The sequence below is a fragment of the Bactrocera dorsalis genome, chromosome 3, assembly GCF_023373825.1.
Source record: "Bactrocera dorsalis isolate Fly_Bdor chromosome 3, ASM2337382v1, whole genome shotgun sequence".
Classification (NCBI taxonomy): domain Eukaryota; kingdom Metazoa; phylum Arthropoda; class Insecta; order Diptera; family Tephritidae; genus Bactrocera; species Bactrocera dorsalis.
This window is the reverse complement of record NC_064305.1, coordinates 46,552,950-46,568,863: the sequence shown is the minus strand read 5'-3', so window position 1 is coordinate 46,568,863 and position 15,914 is coordinate 46,552,950. Positions and strand designations below refer to the sequence as shown.

Genomic DNA, 15,914 nt, shown 5'->3' with positions numbered 1-15,914 from the left:
TAGGGCTCGCGTCTGGCTGCCGGCCGAACCGTCTACTGCGAAGGAGATAGAGGAAATCCTCAAGTACTGCAACCCCTCACTCCTTGCGCATGACTGGAGGGTAATAAGGCTGGGGAGAACCGATGAACCATATCGGCTAGCGCTGATAATGCTTAACGCGGAGTCCATCGGGCCTCTTAGCAAAACCAAGGGAGCCATCAGCTATGGGTTTGAAATGGTGGTACTAAAGGTGCTCCCAACGCTGATGGCGCTCAAGCTGCAGATGCGGGGGAGAAGGCGTTAGCGATGGGGAAAAACCAGGTATCTAAGGAGGCGCATTCCGAGGGACTATCTATCAGGAGCGCAACATGCGTATCGTAAAGAAAGGTCAGTGGACATAGCCTTGCACACTATCGTGTCGTGGCTTGAGAACGCAATTGAGGGCAAGGAGTTCGCGATTGGACCTTCCTTGATATTGAGGGAACTTTCAACAATGTTCTGCCAGAGGCAGTCGTAGCTGCACTAGACGGTCTTGGGGTTGAATCGAACCTCAACCAGGGAAAACGACCCAAACCTCTCAGACGGGGCGAGTACTGGAGGCGGATCGTCGATCGGCGACTCCGTCTTCAGCCTCGAACAATTGTTTGAGAAGGTGAGGGTCGACCATGACCTAAGCGCTGAACTGGCGCTTCTAGAGGATAGTCTGAAGGATGAGATCCCTCCAGATTAACCTCCATCACGCAAAGGCGGCCTCCACCAATCTACTGCTTCGTCTGGAGCAAGACGAAGCCGATGTGGTCCTGATCCAAGAATCGTGGCTAACTAGCAACGGAATATCGGGACTAAGGACGAAGAGCCACAAGCTGCTGGCGGCCAAGGATGCAGGTAGAAATAGAGCCTGTAGGGTGGTCAGAAACGATCTAACGGTATTTCTTTTACCTAATTTCAGCAACGCTGACGTAGTTACAGCAAAACTAGAGTGCGACACCGGGAGTATCTGGCTAGTCGCTGCGCATATGCCTCACGACGATGAGGTGGAGCCACCTCCCGCATTACTAAGGAGAGCCTTGGATGAAGCGTCCCGGAATGGTGCTGATGTCATCATCGGCTCGGAGGCCAACTCGCGACATTTGATCTGGGGGGGCTCGGATACCAACACTAGAGGTGAGTCGCTTTTTGATTTTATTGTTAGCGAAAATCTTTGCATCTGCAATAGGGGAAATTCTCCTACTTTGTGACCGTAGGTAGGGAGGAGGTTCTCGACCTCACCCTAGCCTCACACAGGATTGCCCCGCTGATCTCGAACTGGAGGGTTCTCGATGACCACTCCTTTTCTGATCATAGATATATCGGGTTTAGTCTTGACGGAGAAGGTCCTCCTAGGAAATCTTTCAGAAATCCCCGAAACACGGACTGGGAAGGTTACCGCAGAAGGCTTCGGCAAACTCTTCCACGCGCACCGGGGGTAGGCGCGCTGGCCACCGCCGATGTGGTGGATGGGTGGGTCGAAGCCTTCAGCTCGGCGTGCAACACTGCACTGGAGAGCTCCTGTCCACTGAAAACACCGAAGGGTAGAGATAAACCTCAATGGTGGACTTTGGAGCTCTCGGAAATTAGGGCGTCCTGTAGACGCTTATTCAACAAGGCCCGTAGGAGTGGGCTACCCGATGATTGGATCTTGTGTAAAACAGGACTTTCGATATACAAGTCCGAGCTAAGAAGGGCTAAGAGGATCTTGTGGAAGAGCTTCTGCGAAAAAGTGGAGGGTTTTCGCGAGTGCTCTAGATTCAGGCGAATTCTCGCGAAAAACCCTGTGTCCTTGGGGTACCTTAAGGATGTAAATGGGAACTTGGCGCTGAGCAGTGAAGAGACACTACAGATGCTCCTTGATGCTCACTTCCCTAGTAACACGTCCTCCACGAAGGTATCTCTCGGAGCATTGAATGCTGATCGCACGGCCTTTGTCGACCTTCTGGATGAGCGTCACTTGACTTGGGCGATAAATTCGTTCAAACCGTTCAAGTCCCCGGGACCGGACGGCATCATACCAGCGCAGCTTCAGCAGGCTGTTAAGGTATTATGCGGCTGGTTGGCACCGATCTTTGCGAACTGCATCAGATCAGGTTACATCCCGGGGGCCTGGAGACGAGTCAGAGTTACGTTCATCCCGAAGGCTGGCAGGGGCTCCCACGTCACGGCCAAGGATTTCAGGCCCCACAGTGTCTACTCGTTTTTACTAAAGACTTTGGAGAGGCTGATGGACTGGTATCTAAGGAGGCGCATTCCGAGGGACTATCTATCAGGAGCGCAACATGCGTATCGTAAAGAAAGGTCAGTGGACACAGCCTTGCACACTATCGTGTCGTGGCTTGAGGAAGCAATTGAGGGCAAGGAGTTCGCGATTGGACATTCCTTGATATTGAGGGAACTTTCAACAATGTTCTGCAGTCGTAGCTGCACTAGACGGTCTTGGGGTTGAATCGAACCTCAAGCACCTCATTTTCAGTCTCCTGTGCGACAGAGTGGTCGAAGCAGAATGGGGCAGCGCGAGCGCGCGGCGGAGTGTGAGCAGGGGAACCCCGCAAAGGGGGTTCTTTCTCCTCTTCTATGGATCCTAGTCGTTAACGACCTTCTCAAAAAGCTAGAGGATCTTGGCTGTCAGGTGATTGCCTATACAGTCGATGTAGCACTTATGGTGAAAGGAAAGTTTCTAAGCACCGTGTATGAATTAACGCAGGGATATCTCAGCGTTGTAACGAAATGGGCGGTCGAAAGTGGACTTGCCATCAATCCAAATAAAACAGAAATGGTTTTATTTAGTAGAAGGTACAAGATCCCGGAGGCGCCGTTACCGCTATTGGGAGGTATCCGCTTGCAGCCGGCGGATACAGTGAAGTATTTAGGGCTCATCCTGGATAAGAAGCTTTCATGGAAGTCGAATATCGAGGAGAGCCAAAAAGGCATCGATTGCCTTATATTGCTGTAGAGGAGCTATTGGCAAGAGGTGGGGCCTCTCACCGAAAGTGGTACTCTGGCTCTATGACACCATAGTCAAGCCCATAATGCTCTATGGAGTCTTCATATGGTGGAGGGCTTTGCAGAAGACCACACTTGCAAAGAAACTTGAGAGCGTTCAACGAGCTGCGCTCATCAGCATGTGCGGTGCATTAAGGTCCACCCCAACCATCGCACTTAATGCAATCCTGAACATAACGCCGGTGGATATTGCCGGAAGGTGTATGGCCGCAAAGGTGGCTATTAGGCTCAGGGAGTCTGGGTTCCTAAAGGGGCGTGCATCTGAACACTCGGATATCCTCACAAGCTTTGACTTCATACCGGACCATCTGGATCATGGAGTCGCCATATCGAACTCCGGTGGCTCCTTCTCTGCACATATACCGACGAAAGAGGTTTGGCAGGGAAGAAGTCGCTGGAGGAGAGGGTCAGTAAGCTTCTTTACGGATGGGTCGAAGCTTGGGGGGAAGGTCGGTGGTGCGGTCTACTGTCGGGAGCTCTCCATAGAATTCAGCTTCAGACTTCCCGACTATTGCAGCGTTTTCCAGGCTGAGGTTGCAGCCATCAAGGTAGCCGCAGACATGCTGCTCAAAAGAGTGTCTACCTTCAGGGAAGTGACCATTCACTCAGATAGCAGAGCGGCGATACTAGCCTTGAACGCCTTCACAGTGCGTTCAAGGTTGGTCGAAGAGTGTCTGGCGTCACTGTCTCTGGCGGCGAGAGCTTTTATTATAAGACTGATGTGGGTGTCGAGCCACAGCGGAATCGTAGGTAACTGCAAGGCTGATGAGCTGGCAAGGAAAGGCACCCTAGAATCGCTATCGGTAGAATGGGAACGGGTAGGTGCTCCTGCATCCTCCTGTTCTCTACTACTGGATGGCTGGGCCTCGCGACTGCTCGGTCAGCGATGGTCCAGCATTGGTATCTGTGCGGTCGCAAAGGCCTTTTGGCCCAAGAGAGACCGCAGAAGATCTGGTGATCTCTTTGCTCTCAGTAAGGCTAGCCTCTCATTAATGATGGGGCTCCTGACGGGCCACTGCCCTATTGGCATACATGCTGTAAGCCTGGGAATCTTACCGGATGCCGCATGCAGAAGCTGCTTGGAAGAAGATGCAGTAGAATTCAGCCAGCACTTCCTTCTTGACTGCCCTGCTTTTGGGAGGTCAAGACTTAGACACTTGGGGGCACATAGCTTCAGAACACCCGCCGACCTGGCGGGCATAGAAATTAAGCGCCTCTGCAGATTTGTATTGGATACTAAACGGTTTGCCGATATCTAAGTCCGAACACGGGAGTTCGTTTTTCAACGGCTTCACAAAGACTAATTCTACTAGTCCATGTGCGATCTCTTGATCAGCCATCTAACCTAACCTAACCTAACCTAAATAGTTTATCCATATAATAAATAACCACTATAAATTAATTTTTATTCCTGCTAAATGTTGGGCGTTGGGTTGATAAATGCCCAAAAATTATTGTTTCGTTCAATCTGGCCATAACGGAAAATGTTATAAAAAACGCTAATTTTGAGGTGCTCTCTCACTGGAATAAGTTGAACATCCCTTTATTCCTGGCTACGATGTTTGATGGAGTTTATCTTGAAGCAACGTATACATATGTGGTGTGTTGATGCTAGATTTACTCTGTTCAGTCGCAAAAGAGAAGTTTGCCCCTCGCATACATTCTTCTTTGGATGGTGGATGGTGGTTACAACAAATTATTGATGAAATCTTTTCTGCGGAAATTATTCATGCAGAGAGAGATCCAGTATTATACAAAGTGATGGGAATCAACGTTAAATATTGTTGTTTGGTGAAAACGATCTCTGCAAGTACGTCACCAAAGAAGGCAACATGGCGGTTATTGGCCTTGAACGAGACATAACCAAATGGGTCGATACATGAACTGCAATGAAGCGCTTCGTAGGTATTTACTTTTGCAATTCATGAATCTTTTCCTACTGTTGTGTATCTCGCTGTTCACTCGGAGAAGGCCAAAGTGTGTATTTCAACCCAGAGAATACAGTACAGCCAACGGAAACACCGCCAACAACAAAATTGACATTGAAGAGTATTTTCTTGACTTGTGTCAGTGATCCGTTTGTGAGAAAATTGCTCTATTCGGAAATGCCTTGATATTATACATGGAATGCATCGTTGAAGAAATAGTTACGCAGAAAGCAAGGCCAACCAAGTAGATTGACATCCAGGTGTGTTCTTAACTAATTCCTTAGGACGAAATTACATCATCCACCCAAAAAACGACGATTGCTAATACCTTCGGTTGCTATTGATAAATGTACGTGGTTCAATTTCATTTGAGTCATTGCGCACTGTGAATGGTAGAGTGTGTGTAACTTTTTGAGAAGCATGCAAGCAATTACAATTGCTGTAAACTGGTAATCGCTGGAATCAAAACGATGGACGATGCTATAGCTACTTCGCATACTTTTCGCCACTGAAGTTCGCACACCTTTCGCGATGAACCTTTCAACATATCAGACTTCAAATCTGCGTCAATTATGGGATACGAACAAAACCCAAAAACCAGAAACCAAAAAATATTGTTTATCAAACTGCGCTACATTGAAAAAAACATAGAAAAATCGCTAATAAATGATTTAAACTCAAAATATAGTAAACTAAACTTTTTTTTCATTTCAAAACACATAATTTCACGCAAGACAACGCCTGCCATGGTTATTGATTCTCCGCCCCGAATAGCAGAATACATATTAAAAACAATGAAAATTCGATAATGTAATGAATACTTAATCTATACATATAAAAGAAAGTTGTTGTCATTTCTCCGGAAATTCCTGATGTAGAGAAAGATCCAGTATTATATGAAGTTGTAGAAACCAATATGGTGCATGGACCTTGCAATCATTACAATCCCTTTTTGGTTTGTATGTCTGTCAATAATTGCACGAAACACTATCCATGTGCTTTTTTTTCGGAAACACAAACAGGAAATGATGCATATCAACTCTATCGTAGTAGCTTACCAGATATCAGAGCATTCAGAATTTAACTTAGAAGAGTGAATATCGAAGTTGACAACACATGCATTGTACTATATCCACCATTATTGTCTAATTCATATTCAAAACTCATATCAGTGTTTAGTATTGCAGTTTGGTGAAATCGATAAAATACGTTTGAAAGTACGTCACCAAAGGAAGCAACATGGCGATTATTGGTCTTGAACGATACGGTCGATACGTGAACTGCACTAAAGCTCTTTGTAGGGTAATTACTTTTGCAATTCATGAACGTTTTCCGACTGTTGTGCGTCTCGCAGTTAATTTGGAAAATGGAGAAAGAGTGTATTGTGAATGGTTCGATGTGTGCAAGTTTTGGGGAAGTAAGCCACGTTAATCACTGGAATAAAAATGAAGTTCGCATACTTTTCGATATAAACATCGGCATTGCCAAAGACATTTTACATTGTCTTCCGGTGGTTCGATATCAAGTCCATCTTCCATTTATCAATTCACGAAAGATGAACTCATCACAAATGTTTGCAAATGGACCAAATTATCGTAACTACGTTTCCTTAAGTGCACGCGGAATGTTAGCTGCCAAAAATACCGATGTTGTTGACTTAAACTGGAATATTCACAGTCAAATTCCGGGAGACTTACGATCATACAAATCGATCGATCGTCTTGACAGTGAAGACGACGACGTGAATTATCCAGTGGTATTTCTAAATTCTTTGGACCGGCTTGGTATGCCACCGCATCATTTGTGTCTCAAAGTAGGATCCGCCATTATTATGTTTCTGTGTAATGGAACCCGGCTGATTGTGACGCACCTATCGAATACAAGGGGGAGAATGCTTGATTCTACGAGTTCCTTTGAGTTCTAATGATTTCCCATTTCAGTTCAAACGTATTCCGTTTTCAGTGAAAATTGCATTTGAGATGACAATCACCAGGACCTAAAGATAGTCGCATAGTGTGAGGCATAAATTTGGATATGCTATGTGTATGGCCGTGGCGTGTGAAAAACGTTTTGTACACCGGAACAGAAACCAAAAAATGTTGTTTATAAAGCTGCGTTACATTGAAAAAAAAAAAAAACAAAAATGAAATGATAAATTTAACTTTCTTTTCATTTCAAAATACATAATTTCACGCAGGACAACGGCTGCGGGGTCAGCTAGTATTACATAAAAAAGAAAGTCGTTTCTGTTACACCATTTATAACTTAAGAATGGCTGTACCGATTTTGTGGGGCGGTAGCTTAGAACTACGGAACGGACATAGGATACTTTTTATCCCTTTATGTTAAAATTCATAATTACAAAAATTATATTTCAAATCATAAGCATTTGCTTAAAATTCATGTAATATTCATGTTATAATTTTAGTAATTCAAAAATAGAAAAAAATAAGTAAAAATTTTCATATCCATTCATTGTTATAATATGAGTTAGATATGTATATTTAATATCACAACAAAAAATGGCATTGACATTCTCGTCGTCAAGGCATTGCGGATAATTTTCTAGATTATGGGCGAAGGACGCAAATGCATTCATAACAAATCAAACGCGATATTTAGCATAAAAATATAGAGCAATAATTCGAAGTATTGCAAAGAGCAGTGCATGAAATATTTAAACCGAAACGATGAAGTATATGCGTACAATTTCAAACTGATCCTTCCTAAAAAATAATACAATTGCTCAATAAGTGCCTCCAAACACACAGTGATATGGATTAAATCTGGCTCACTAATCATTCGATGAATAATACACCACGTGATCCCAAAAGACTGATGCCATAACCTTGCCAGCCGATTTTGTTGTTTTTCCACGCTTGAGAACCGTTTCATAATATGCAGTCCGCTAGCTTGATTGTCGATTGGACTCGGTTGATTTCACTGGTGCACAGGCCAAATTCAATAGTATTTTTCCCCCAAAGACCTATACTTTATTAACGCACGAAATGCTTTTTGATTCGTTTATTTGTTAACTAACACAAGTTGCTTGGTTAAATGGCATATCTCCTTAACTAATAGTCGTAATCTAACTAATAGAAATCATATAGATAGTATTAGTAGTATTACCTATGTATCAGCCACAGTATAACGAAGACGGGTTCTCTAGTTATAAATAAAGAAAAATATTGTGGAATGTAAGTATATACAACCGAAATTAGTTCCAAATTAAAAAAAAAAATATATATATATAAAAAAAAAAACTTTTGTTGTATGAAAAGAATTCACACTTAACTAATTTAATACTGATTTCTGACGATAAAAGTCCATGTACACTTTCAGAAATTACACCCTGAAAACAAGGTGCTACAAAGCAAAAAGGGGGTAAAGATATTTCGTACGCTAAATTCATTTAATTTCTAAAAGTATTAGTTTGCCAAGACACTGCCCTAGATTTTCATCTTCATCGATCAACCCAAAATATTGACAATTTTTAGATACGTCTGCATATCACGCAATACTCGTAGTACAAACTAGTGTTTTAGATCTAGAAGAAACTTTTAAGTCCTCAGTTTACGCCAGATATGGAAACTTCATATCCGAGAGCAGAAATGTCTCAATTAGAAATTCGAGGTCAGGCATCCAACGGAAGAACAATAACTGCGACATGTTTTTCGAAAATTTAAAAGAAAACAAGCGAAAAAAACTACAATCCATTGTTTCTAATTGCATATCAGTTTTACCGACATACTCACATTCCCACAGTCAACTGGGACCCTATACTGGTGTATATGCTCCGCAGCAGTACCAGAAAAGTCGCTATTTTTTTTTTAAATTTTTTTAGAAATTAGTGTTTTTGTTATAGTGTCGGGCGAGGTCGAGCTTTGAATTATTTTTCTTAGTAAACTAAAGGGTTTCTGCTTAACATATAAGCTTAAACATTTTCTCCGTTTTTTCCCCTTTAAAAAAACGCGTTGAATTAGGTTGGTCGCTTGCATAAAATGAGTACTGATTTATTTATTTTTTTTTTAATTAAATACTGAAATCCTCTTAAATTATTATATACGGGTGGTATATAGATGGTATAAGGGGGCTCTATCCGAGCCGGTGTGATAAAAGGGAAGTGAAAACCCATATCTCGGGACCGGACTGACCGATTTCGACAAAATTTGGAATGTAACATTCCTTTCATATTCCTATGTTACTCTGTAAGAATGACCGAAACAACCACGCCTACTTTCCGTATAGCACAATTTTAAATTCCATTTCATTCTTTCACTTTCCAGTACACAAATAAAGAATTAATTAATATAACGAAATAAAATTTTGCGGTAATAATTCCCTTAAAGTAAGCCATTCTTTGACAAATAATTGTGCGCAACCAACCAAAACTGTTCAAGCCCTAGGTACCGAATATGTGGACCCCGACCGAAAATAATAGAGTACTTTTGACCGAAAACATCGTTCAATGTGTGAGATATAAAATTGAAATTCGTACAGAATCCTTTTCTGGCAATAGTATTTCGTTCTGTCAAAAATTGGTTGAATCGGGTCAATACTTTCCTGAGCCCCCATATACCTAATATAAAGATTTTAGAACTTTATGCTGGATATAGCCGTCAATATTTGGGCCAACTCATTGAAAATTGCAGAATATGTTTTATTCATAACAGTGTTTCTTTGCGCCTAAAATAGATAGAATTGCGCTAAAACTTGAAACCCCCTCCATATAACTATTACCAAGATTTTCGGACATCCACTTGACCTTGCTCCATATGATTGGTGATTGTATGTAAGGTACCTAAATGAAACCGAGCTAACATCTTTTTGAGTATGTGGCATATTAGTAATATGTGAGATGAGCAAAAATAGATAAAATCTGGTCGGCACTACCTCATACTCAAATATATTCAATATAAAATGTTCGGTTGCACCCGAAATTGGCACTTCCCTACTTGTTTTATTTTAATATATTGCTTTATTATATTCAATCATGCATTTTTATTCATTTTCATTCATAAAATCACTTTAATTAACTTTGTCCCGTTTTTGAGACCAAATGCTCCTATGTTGTACGCCCCGACGGAAGAGAAGGACGACAAAAGAAGCCTTCTACGAGCGCTTGGAACGCATCTATGAGAGCTGCTCTCGCCACGATGTCAAAATCGTGCTTGGCGATTTTAACGCCAGGTTGCTCACCCTGGAAGGTAACTTTGGCAAAATAAGTAAATTAAGCCTTCACGAGGAAACATCCCTAATTGGGATGTGTTTTAGACGTGCGTACGCTCCGAGGACCTAACATCCACTCGAACTACTTTATTTTTCACTCGCCTCTGTGCAGCAAAAAGCGCATATCAAAAAACACAAAGAAAGTTCGACGCCGAGAAAATAAAATCATAACAGACTACCGAACGATATTCTACTCGACTTGCACTCCTCTGTGAGTACAACACAATCAAAAACTCGGTCTAAGGGAACTGTGGGACGGCTTTTCAAGCTCTTTTTGTATAGCTGCAACCAAAACCTTTCTTTTTCGGAAAAGGCAAAAAAACAGCTGGTACGATGAGGAGTCTCGTGTCGCAGCGGAGAGAAAACTGACCGCCTATCTCGCAACGTTACAATCGAACACAACACGTGCCGAATGGACGGAAAGATTTTAGCTCTATTTGACCCAGTAGCCGCCGGGGGAAGCAGAGGAAAAGGAAGACATCCACTTCGTTGGAAAGAAATGAATAAAAACACATTTTTTTATATAAAAATATTTCAGCTTGCAGTCAAAGGAAATCCCGAAAGCTTTGCAAACACGCAAAACTAGGGAGTCAATAACCGGATAATGCACCAAAGCGAGTAGACAAATTTTATTCTTACAAAAAGGAAGGTCACTCTCTTATTTTTAGCTGCGATATATCAGAATTGAAGCCGAATGATAAAAAAAAAAACTGTATTTTGATACTAAACCCATTTTTGGACACGAAAGGTCTGCTTTGCGCATTGGCGCCAGCTTAACATACTATAACGAACGACATCTCATACCAGCCAACTATTACAACAAATAATTTGCCAATAGTGCATTTAAAAGTTACAATATGCACAACGAAGATCATGGAAGCACTTCCATCCAAACACTGCAACTTCACTCTCCCTTTCACAATAAGGGCTTTACTTAATAAGAAGTTCGGTTGGTTGGCGTGCTTTTCTTAAAAGCGTAACGAGTGACAATGGCAAAACATATATTCACCAAAGAGGGATTAAAAACAGTTTGTGGAATTTATCAAAGTAGTCTCAACTGAAATTGTAAAAAGGTATGCTCCTGAAAGCATTAATTGGCAGTAAATAACAACTTAAATGTTAAAGTGTATATGTTTTATGGTTTGCCAAATTTTAACCATATGTTAATGTGCGCGTATTTTCGGTTTTAGGACATCCAGCAATTATTTATACATGGCTAATTGCGAAGGTAAGGCTAAGGCATGTATAATAGCTAAGAAACCCTTAAAATTAATGCCAATTAGCATTAAGGAAACTGGTAAAAGCGCTCCTAAGGGATAGCGCGGCATCTAACTATGTGCTTGATAATACTTGGATAATACCTCACTCGATATGGGGCAGTACAGACATGGTTAAGAGAAAATAATCTCTTTAATTATTTAGTAGGCACTCAGATTCTGTAGCACAACAAAGGTAGTACGCGAACGTTTATTACAAGAAACCGAAAAACGCATGTCAGTGATCCAATGCAGAGTTCTTGAAGTACACGTCTGTTTTGATATCCGATACAACATCTGATTAGTAGGCGCTACCAGTTTTTGAGAGAAAGATTTTTTGCACGAGATATACGTGGGCATTAACATAGTTCAGTGAATTAAGAGACAGCGGCGACGCTGGCTTGGTCATCTAGTCTGATTAGATGAAAACACTCCGGCTCTGAGAGTCTGGAAAGACCAGATGGAGAAGGTCGTGGCTACACTTGAAATCTCCAAATTGGCGCAAAACAGCGAAAAGAAAGAACGACTGGCGAGCTGCTGATGAAAAATTATGGAAATTGCAACCAATGACTGATATGCTGAAATTAAGTACGACAAGTCTATAGTGGAATACTATGGACGTCATGGATGCAAACAGTTTATTTTGGGTACATTTTGGATATAAGTTGTTGGGTTTGAATACACCACTTGACTACTTCTTTAACCGGGTCAACCCGCCTGTCTAGTAATAGTTAATGCTGTGCTGCGTCACTTATTCCTTACCTCGGGTGGGGGGCAACAAGTGATAGGCACTGCTCTTTTACTTTACTTTGTTCCTTTTTATGTTTTTCTTTACCCCTTACCACTGGTGGGGGGAAGTAAATTATATAAATAAAAATAAATCTTTCTAGCTGAGATTGTCTTTCAAATCTGATTTTATTTTTGTTGAGCAGCTCCTTTTATACAAAATTCTTAGCCTATGTTCTTAAATTAATCAGACCAACGCATAACACATAATAAGTGCGTTGGTCTTATCTAAAAATACACGTATAGTTTATCAGCAAATGCATTTGTATACATTTGCTAGTGTGCATCTATTGCATTTCTATTTGTTAGTTTATGTAAGTATGTATATGTGTGTGTGTTTGTGACTAAGGCACTTGAGATTTATGATGAAGAATACAATAACCACCATAAGGGTTGTTTTTCTGTATTGTATTCTTATTACATATTTTTCTTTTATTTGCTGCATTTTTGTATGCAGTCAACTGATAGTGGACTGTATATTATTGTTCAAGTAATTTGAACACCGCCCTCAAACCCTGAATATCAACCTCAAAATGCCAAAAATACTTCGGCGTTGTTTTCGATGATTGATGATTTCGATAATGATACAAAGCAACTACCTTTTGCTTTATACTTTAACACCTCATTAAGTTCAAAAGCAATGTTGTTAGGTTTGAAACAACGGGATGATACCGGAACTTTAAGAGAAAACATTTTGCCAGAAATATCCCTATTACCTCACAAAAAAACATCAATGGAACTACATAAAGCACTAAACCTCATTTAACATTTAATGCCAACAGACTATTCCTGTATCCAACTGGCAGTGAAGCCTGTTCTTAGACTTAGGGAATTCTCCTTATTAATCGCATGTAATAATGAGCATTCTAAAATACAATGTGCGTTCCAAAGTAAATATGACTTTTTGATCTATCGTCTCCTGGCGGCGCCAACTATATGTCGACTACTACCATCTTTATCGATTGTCCAGTGAGAATTTCATGACATTTCATCAATTGGAAGTGAAGTTATTTCGTTTTAACTGTCAGTATGTTTGTGTTATTGGTGCGAAAAACAGCTTCGAACAAAGATCCAACATTAAATTTTGTTTTAAAATTGGTAAAACTTTTACCGAAATGTTTCAATTGATGAAACAAGTTTATGACGATGATTGCCTATCCCGTAGCAGAGCGCACGAGTGGTTTCAACCTTTTCAAAGTGGTCGTGAAGACATAAATGACGATCAAAATGTGGGCCAATCAAAATCCGTGATCACCGGAAATTCCATCGAAACTGTGAGTTAATTCATTAAAAATCAGCCGAAATCATCATTGAAATTCATGGAAATGGAATTGAACATCTCCACAACATCGATTTATCGAATTTGGACTGAACATTTGGGCTTTCGAAAGGTGTGTGCACGGTTTGTTCCGCACAAATTAGCTGACGACCAAAAATTCATTTCAAAAGGCTTGCACCGGCATACTTGCGGCCATACCGGCCAACGAGCTAAAACGACATGCTTTTGGACCGTGCAGAAATTGAAGCAGAAGAAGACTATTTTAAATAAAATAAATTTATTTTTCCGCAAAAACCATTTGTTCTGTTTTTTCAAGTCCTGTTTACTTTGGAACACACCTTGTACATAGTAAGTTACCGTTTCTACCCAATACCACAGATTTTCTAAATCCAATAGAATTGATATTCTTAATTCGGTCCCTAATAATTTTTCAAACATCATTAAATCGACAGAAATGCTAAAAATATAGAGACGTAGCCATATCCCTAACAGTCCAATCCCTAACTTTCTCAACAGGCACACAAACGTGACATGAACGGAATATGGCCATACATGTCGACTATTAAAATTCAAAAGCATATTTTCCTACCATGTCGTTGTTTTGCAAAATGTTCAAGAGACAATAGCGCAAAGAATCGCTCTAAGTAATGAAAACATTACTGTCGTTGAGGCAACTGTTACTGAAGATCGCAATTTGCCAATTCCAAGACATTCTCAATTATTGGGACTGTCTCAAACCACAACCTGGCGGATTTTGAGAAAGGACTTGCATCCCTATACTCAAGAACTGAAACCACTGGACCAGCAAAAATGTCGTGAATGTTGCCTTGGAACAACTTGAAAACGATAACGATTAGGCTCACTTTCATTGGAGTGGTACGGCAAATAAGCAAAACTGTCGATTCGGGTACGAAGAAAATCCACAAATTATTAATGAACAACCATTACATTCACCTAAATTGACAGTTTAATGTGCTTTTCGGTCCTACCATATTCTTCCAATATATGCTTCTTATCAATACTTCGCCGCCATATTTGAATAGCTCTGCCGGCAATCTATTAAACCTCGCCACTTTGTTGCTATTAGAACTTCTTTATGGTTCAGTGCCCGACAGACGTCTGTTCTATCGTCATATACTCGTATTGTGGAATCGAGGGCACGTGCAACAACCGAATTATTGTAAGAAAAGTTTGCGGATTCGATTATTCCAAAAATTGCGACATTGATTAGCCTTCAGAAAGTTGTGACTTAACACCGTTATACATCTTCTTCTGGAGTTATTTAAAGTTATTGGTCTTGAGCAATAAACAAACTCGCTCGAAGCTTTAGAAATCAATATGGAACGTGCTTGATTTAGTGAAAAAGTAATCGAAAATTGGCTTCCTCGAATTCGTCTTTGCAAAAGAAGTCATGGGGTGATTTGAATGATGTTATATTCTCAACTTAGTTGTATCGATTGCACTTCACATTAAAGAAAACATTCTAAATAATTAGTGCGTTTTGTTTTAAGAATCAATCTAATTGGGAAAATCTGTTGATGTTTCATAATAGCTTTATGTTTGGGCTGTTCTCCTACTATGAACTGTTGAAGGTACATAACTTATGCACATACATACATAATATTACATATAGTATGTATGTACATTAGGGTGAGTCAAAAAAAATTTTTTTTTTTTTCAATTGGTACTCGCAAAAATAGGTTCCTAGACACCTCTAAGAAAGCCACTCCAAATATGAGATTTTAATTGTAACGGGAAGGTCCTCCGCCTAACGGTTTTCTATTTTTTCTTATTATCAGATAGAAAAATTTATATCTCGCTTCCAACTACTTGAAAAAATATCTTGTTAATTAGGCTTTGTAGGAAATTGAAATATGGTATCTTATGATTTTTTCGTAAACCCAACCGTTTAAAAGATATTAACGCTTGAAATGTTACTATTTTTGGGAACATTTTTTATTTCTTATTAATTTTATAACTCAATGAAAAAAAATTATTATGAATAGGTTTTTGGAGAGGCTAACTTAGAGGTGCTTAGGAACCTATTTTTCAGAGTACCAAACGAAAAAAAAAATCATTTTTTTTTGATCCACCCTAATATGCACTGATTTTTGACGATGAATATCTCGTAAACTCTTAACTTTATCGAAAAATTACAGTAGACCATTTTTATAGAGCAGTAAATTTCCTACAAAACTATGAGTTTCATCATTCATAATAATTTTTTTTCATTGAGTTATAAAATTAATAAGAAATAAAGAATTTTTCCAAAAATAGTCAAATTTCAACCGTTAATAATATTTTAAACGGTTGGGTTTGCGAAAAAATCATAAGAGACCATATCTTAGAGCATTCAATTTCCTACAAAGCCTAATTAATAAGATATTTTTTCAAGTAGTTGGAAGCGAGATATAAATTTTT

At 40.1% G+C, this 15,914-nt stretch overlaps 1 protein-coding gene across 11 annotated transcripts in view; it reads right to left on the bottom strand.

The window, feature by feature from the left end:
* LOC105233792 (oxysterol-binding protein-related protein 1) overlaps positions 1-15,914 on the bottom strand; it is a 386,119-nt gene that overhangs the window by 146,782 nt on the left and 223,423 nt on the right. The gene's annotated exons all lie outside the window — the stretch shown is intronic.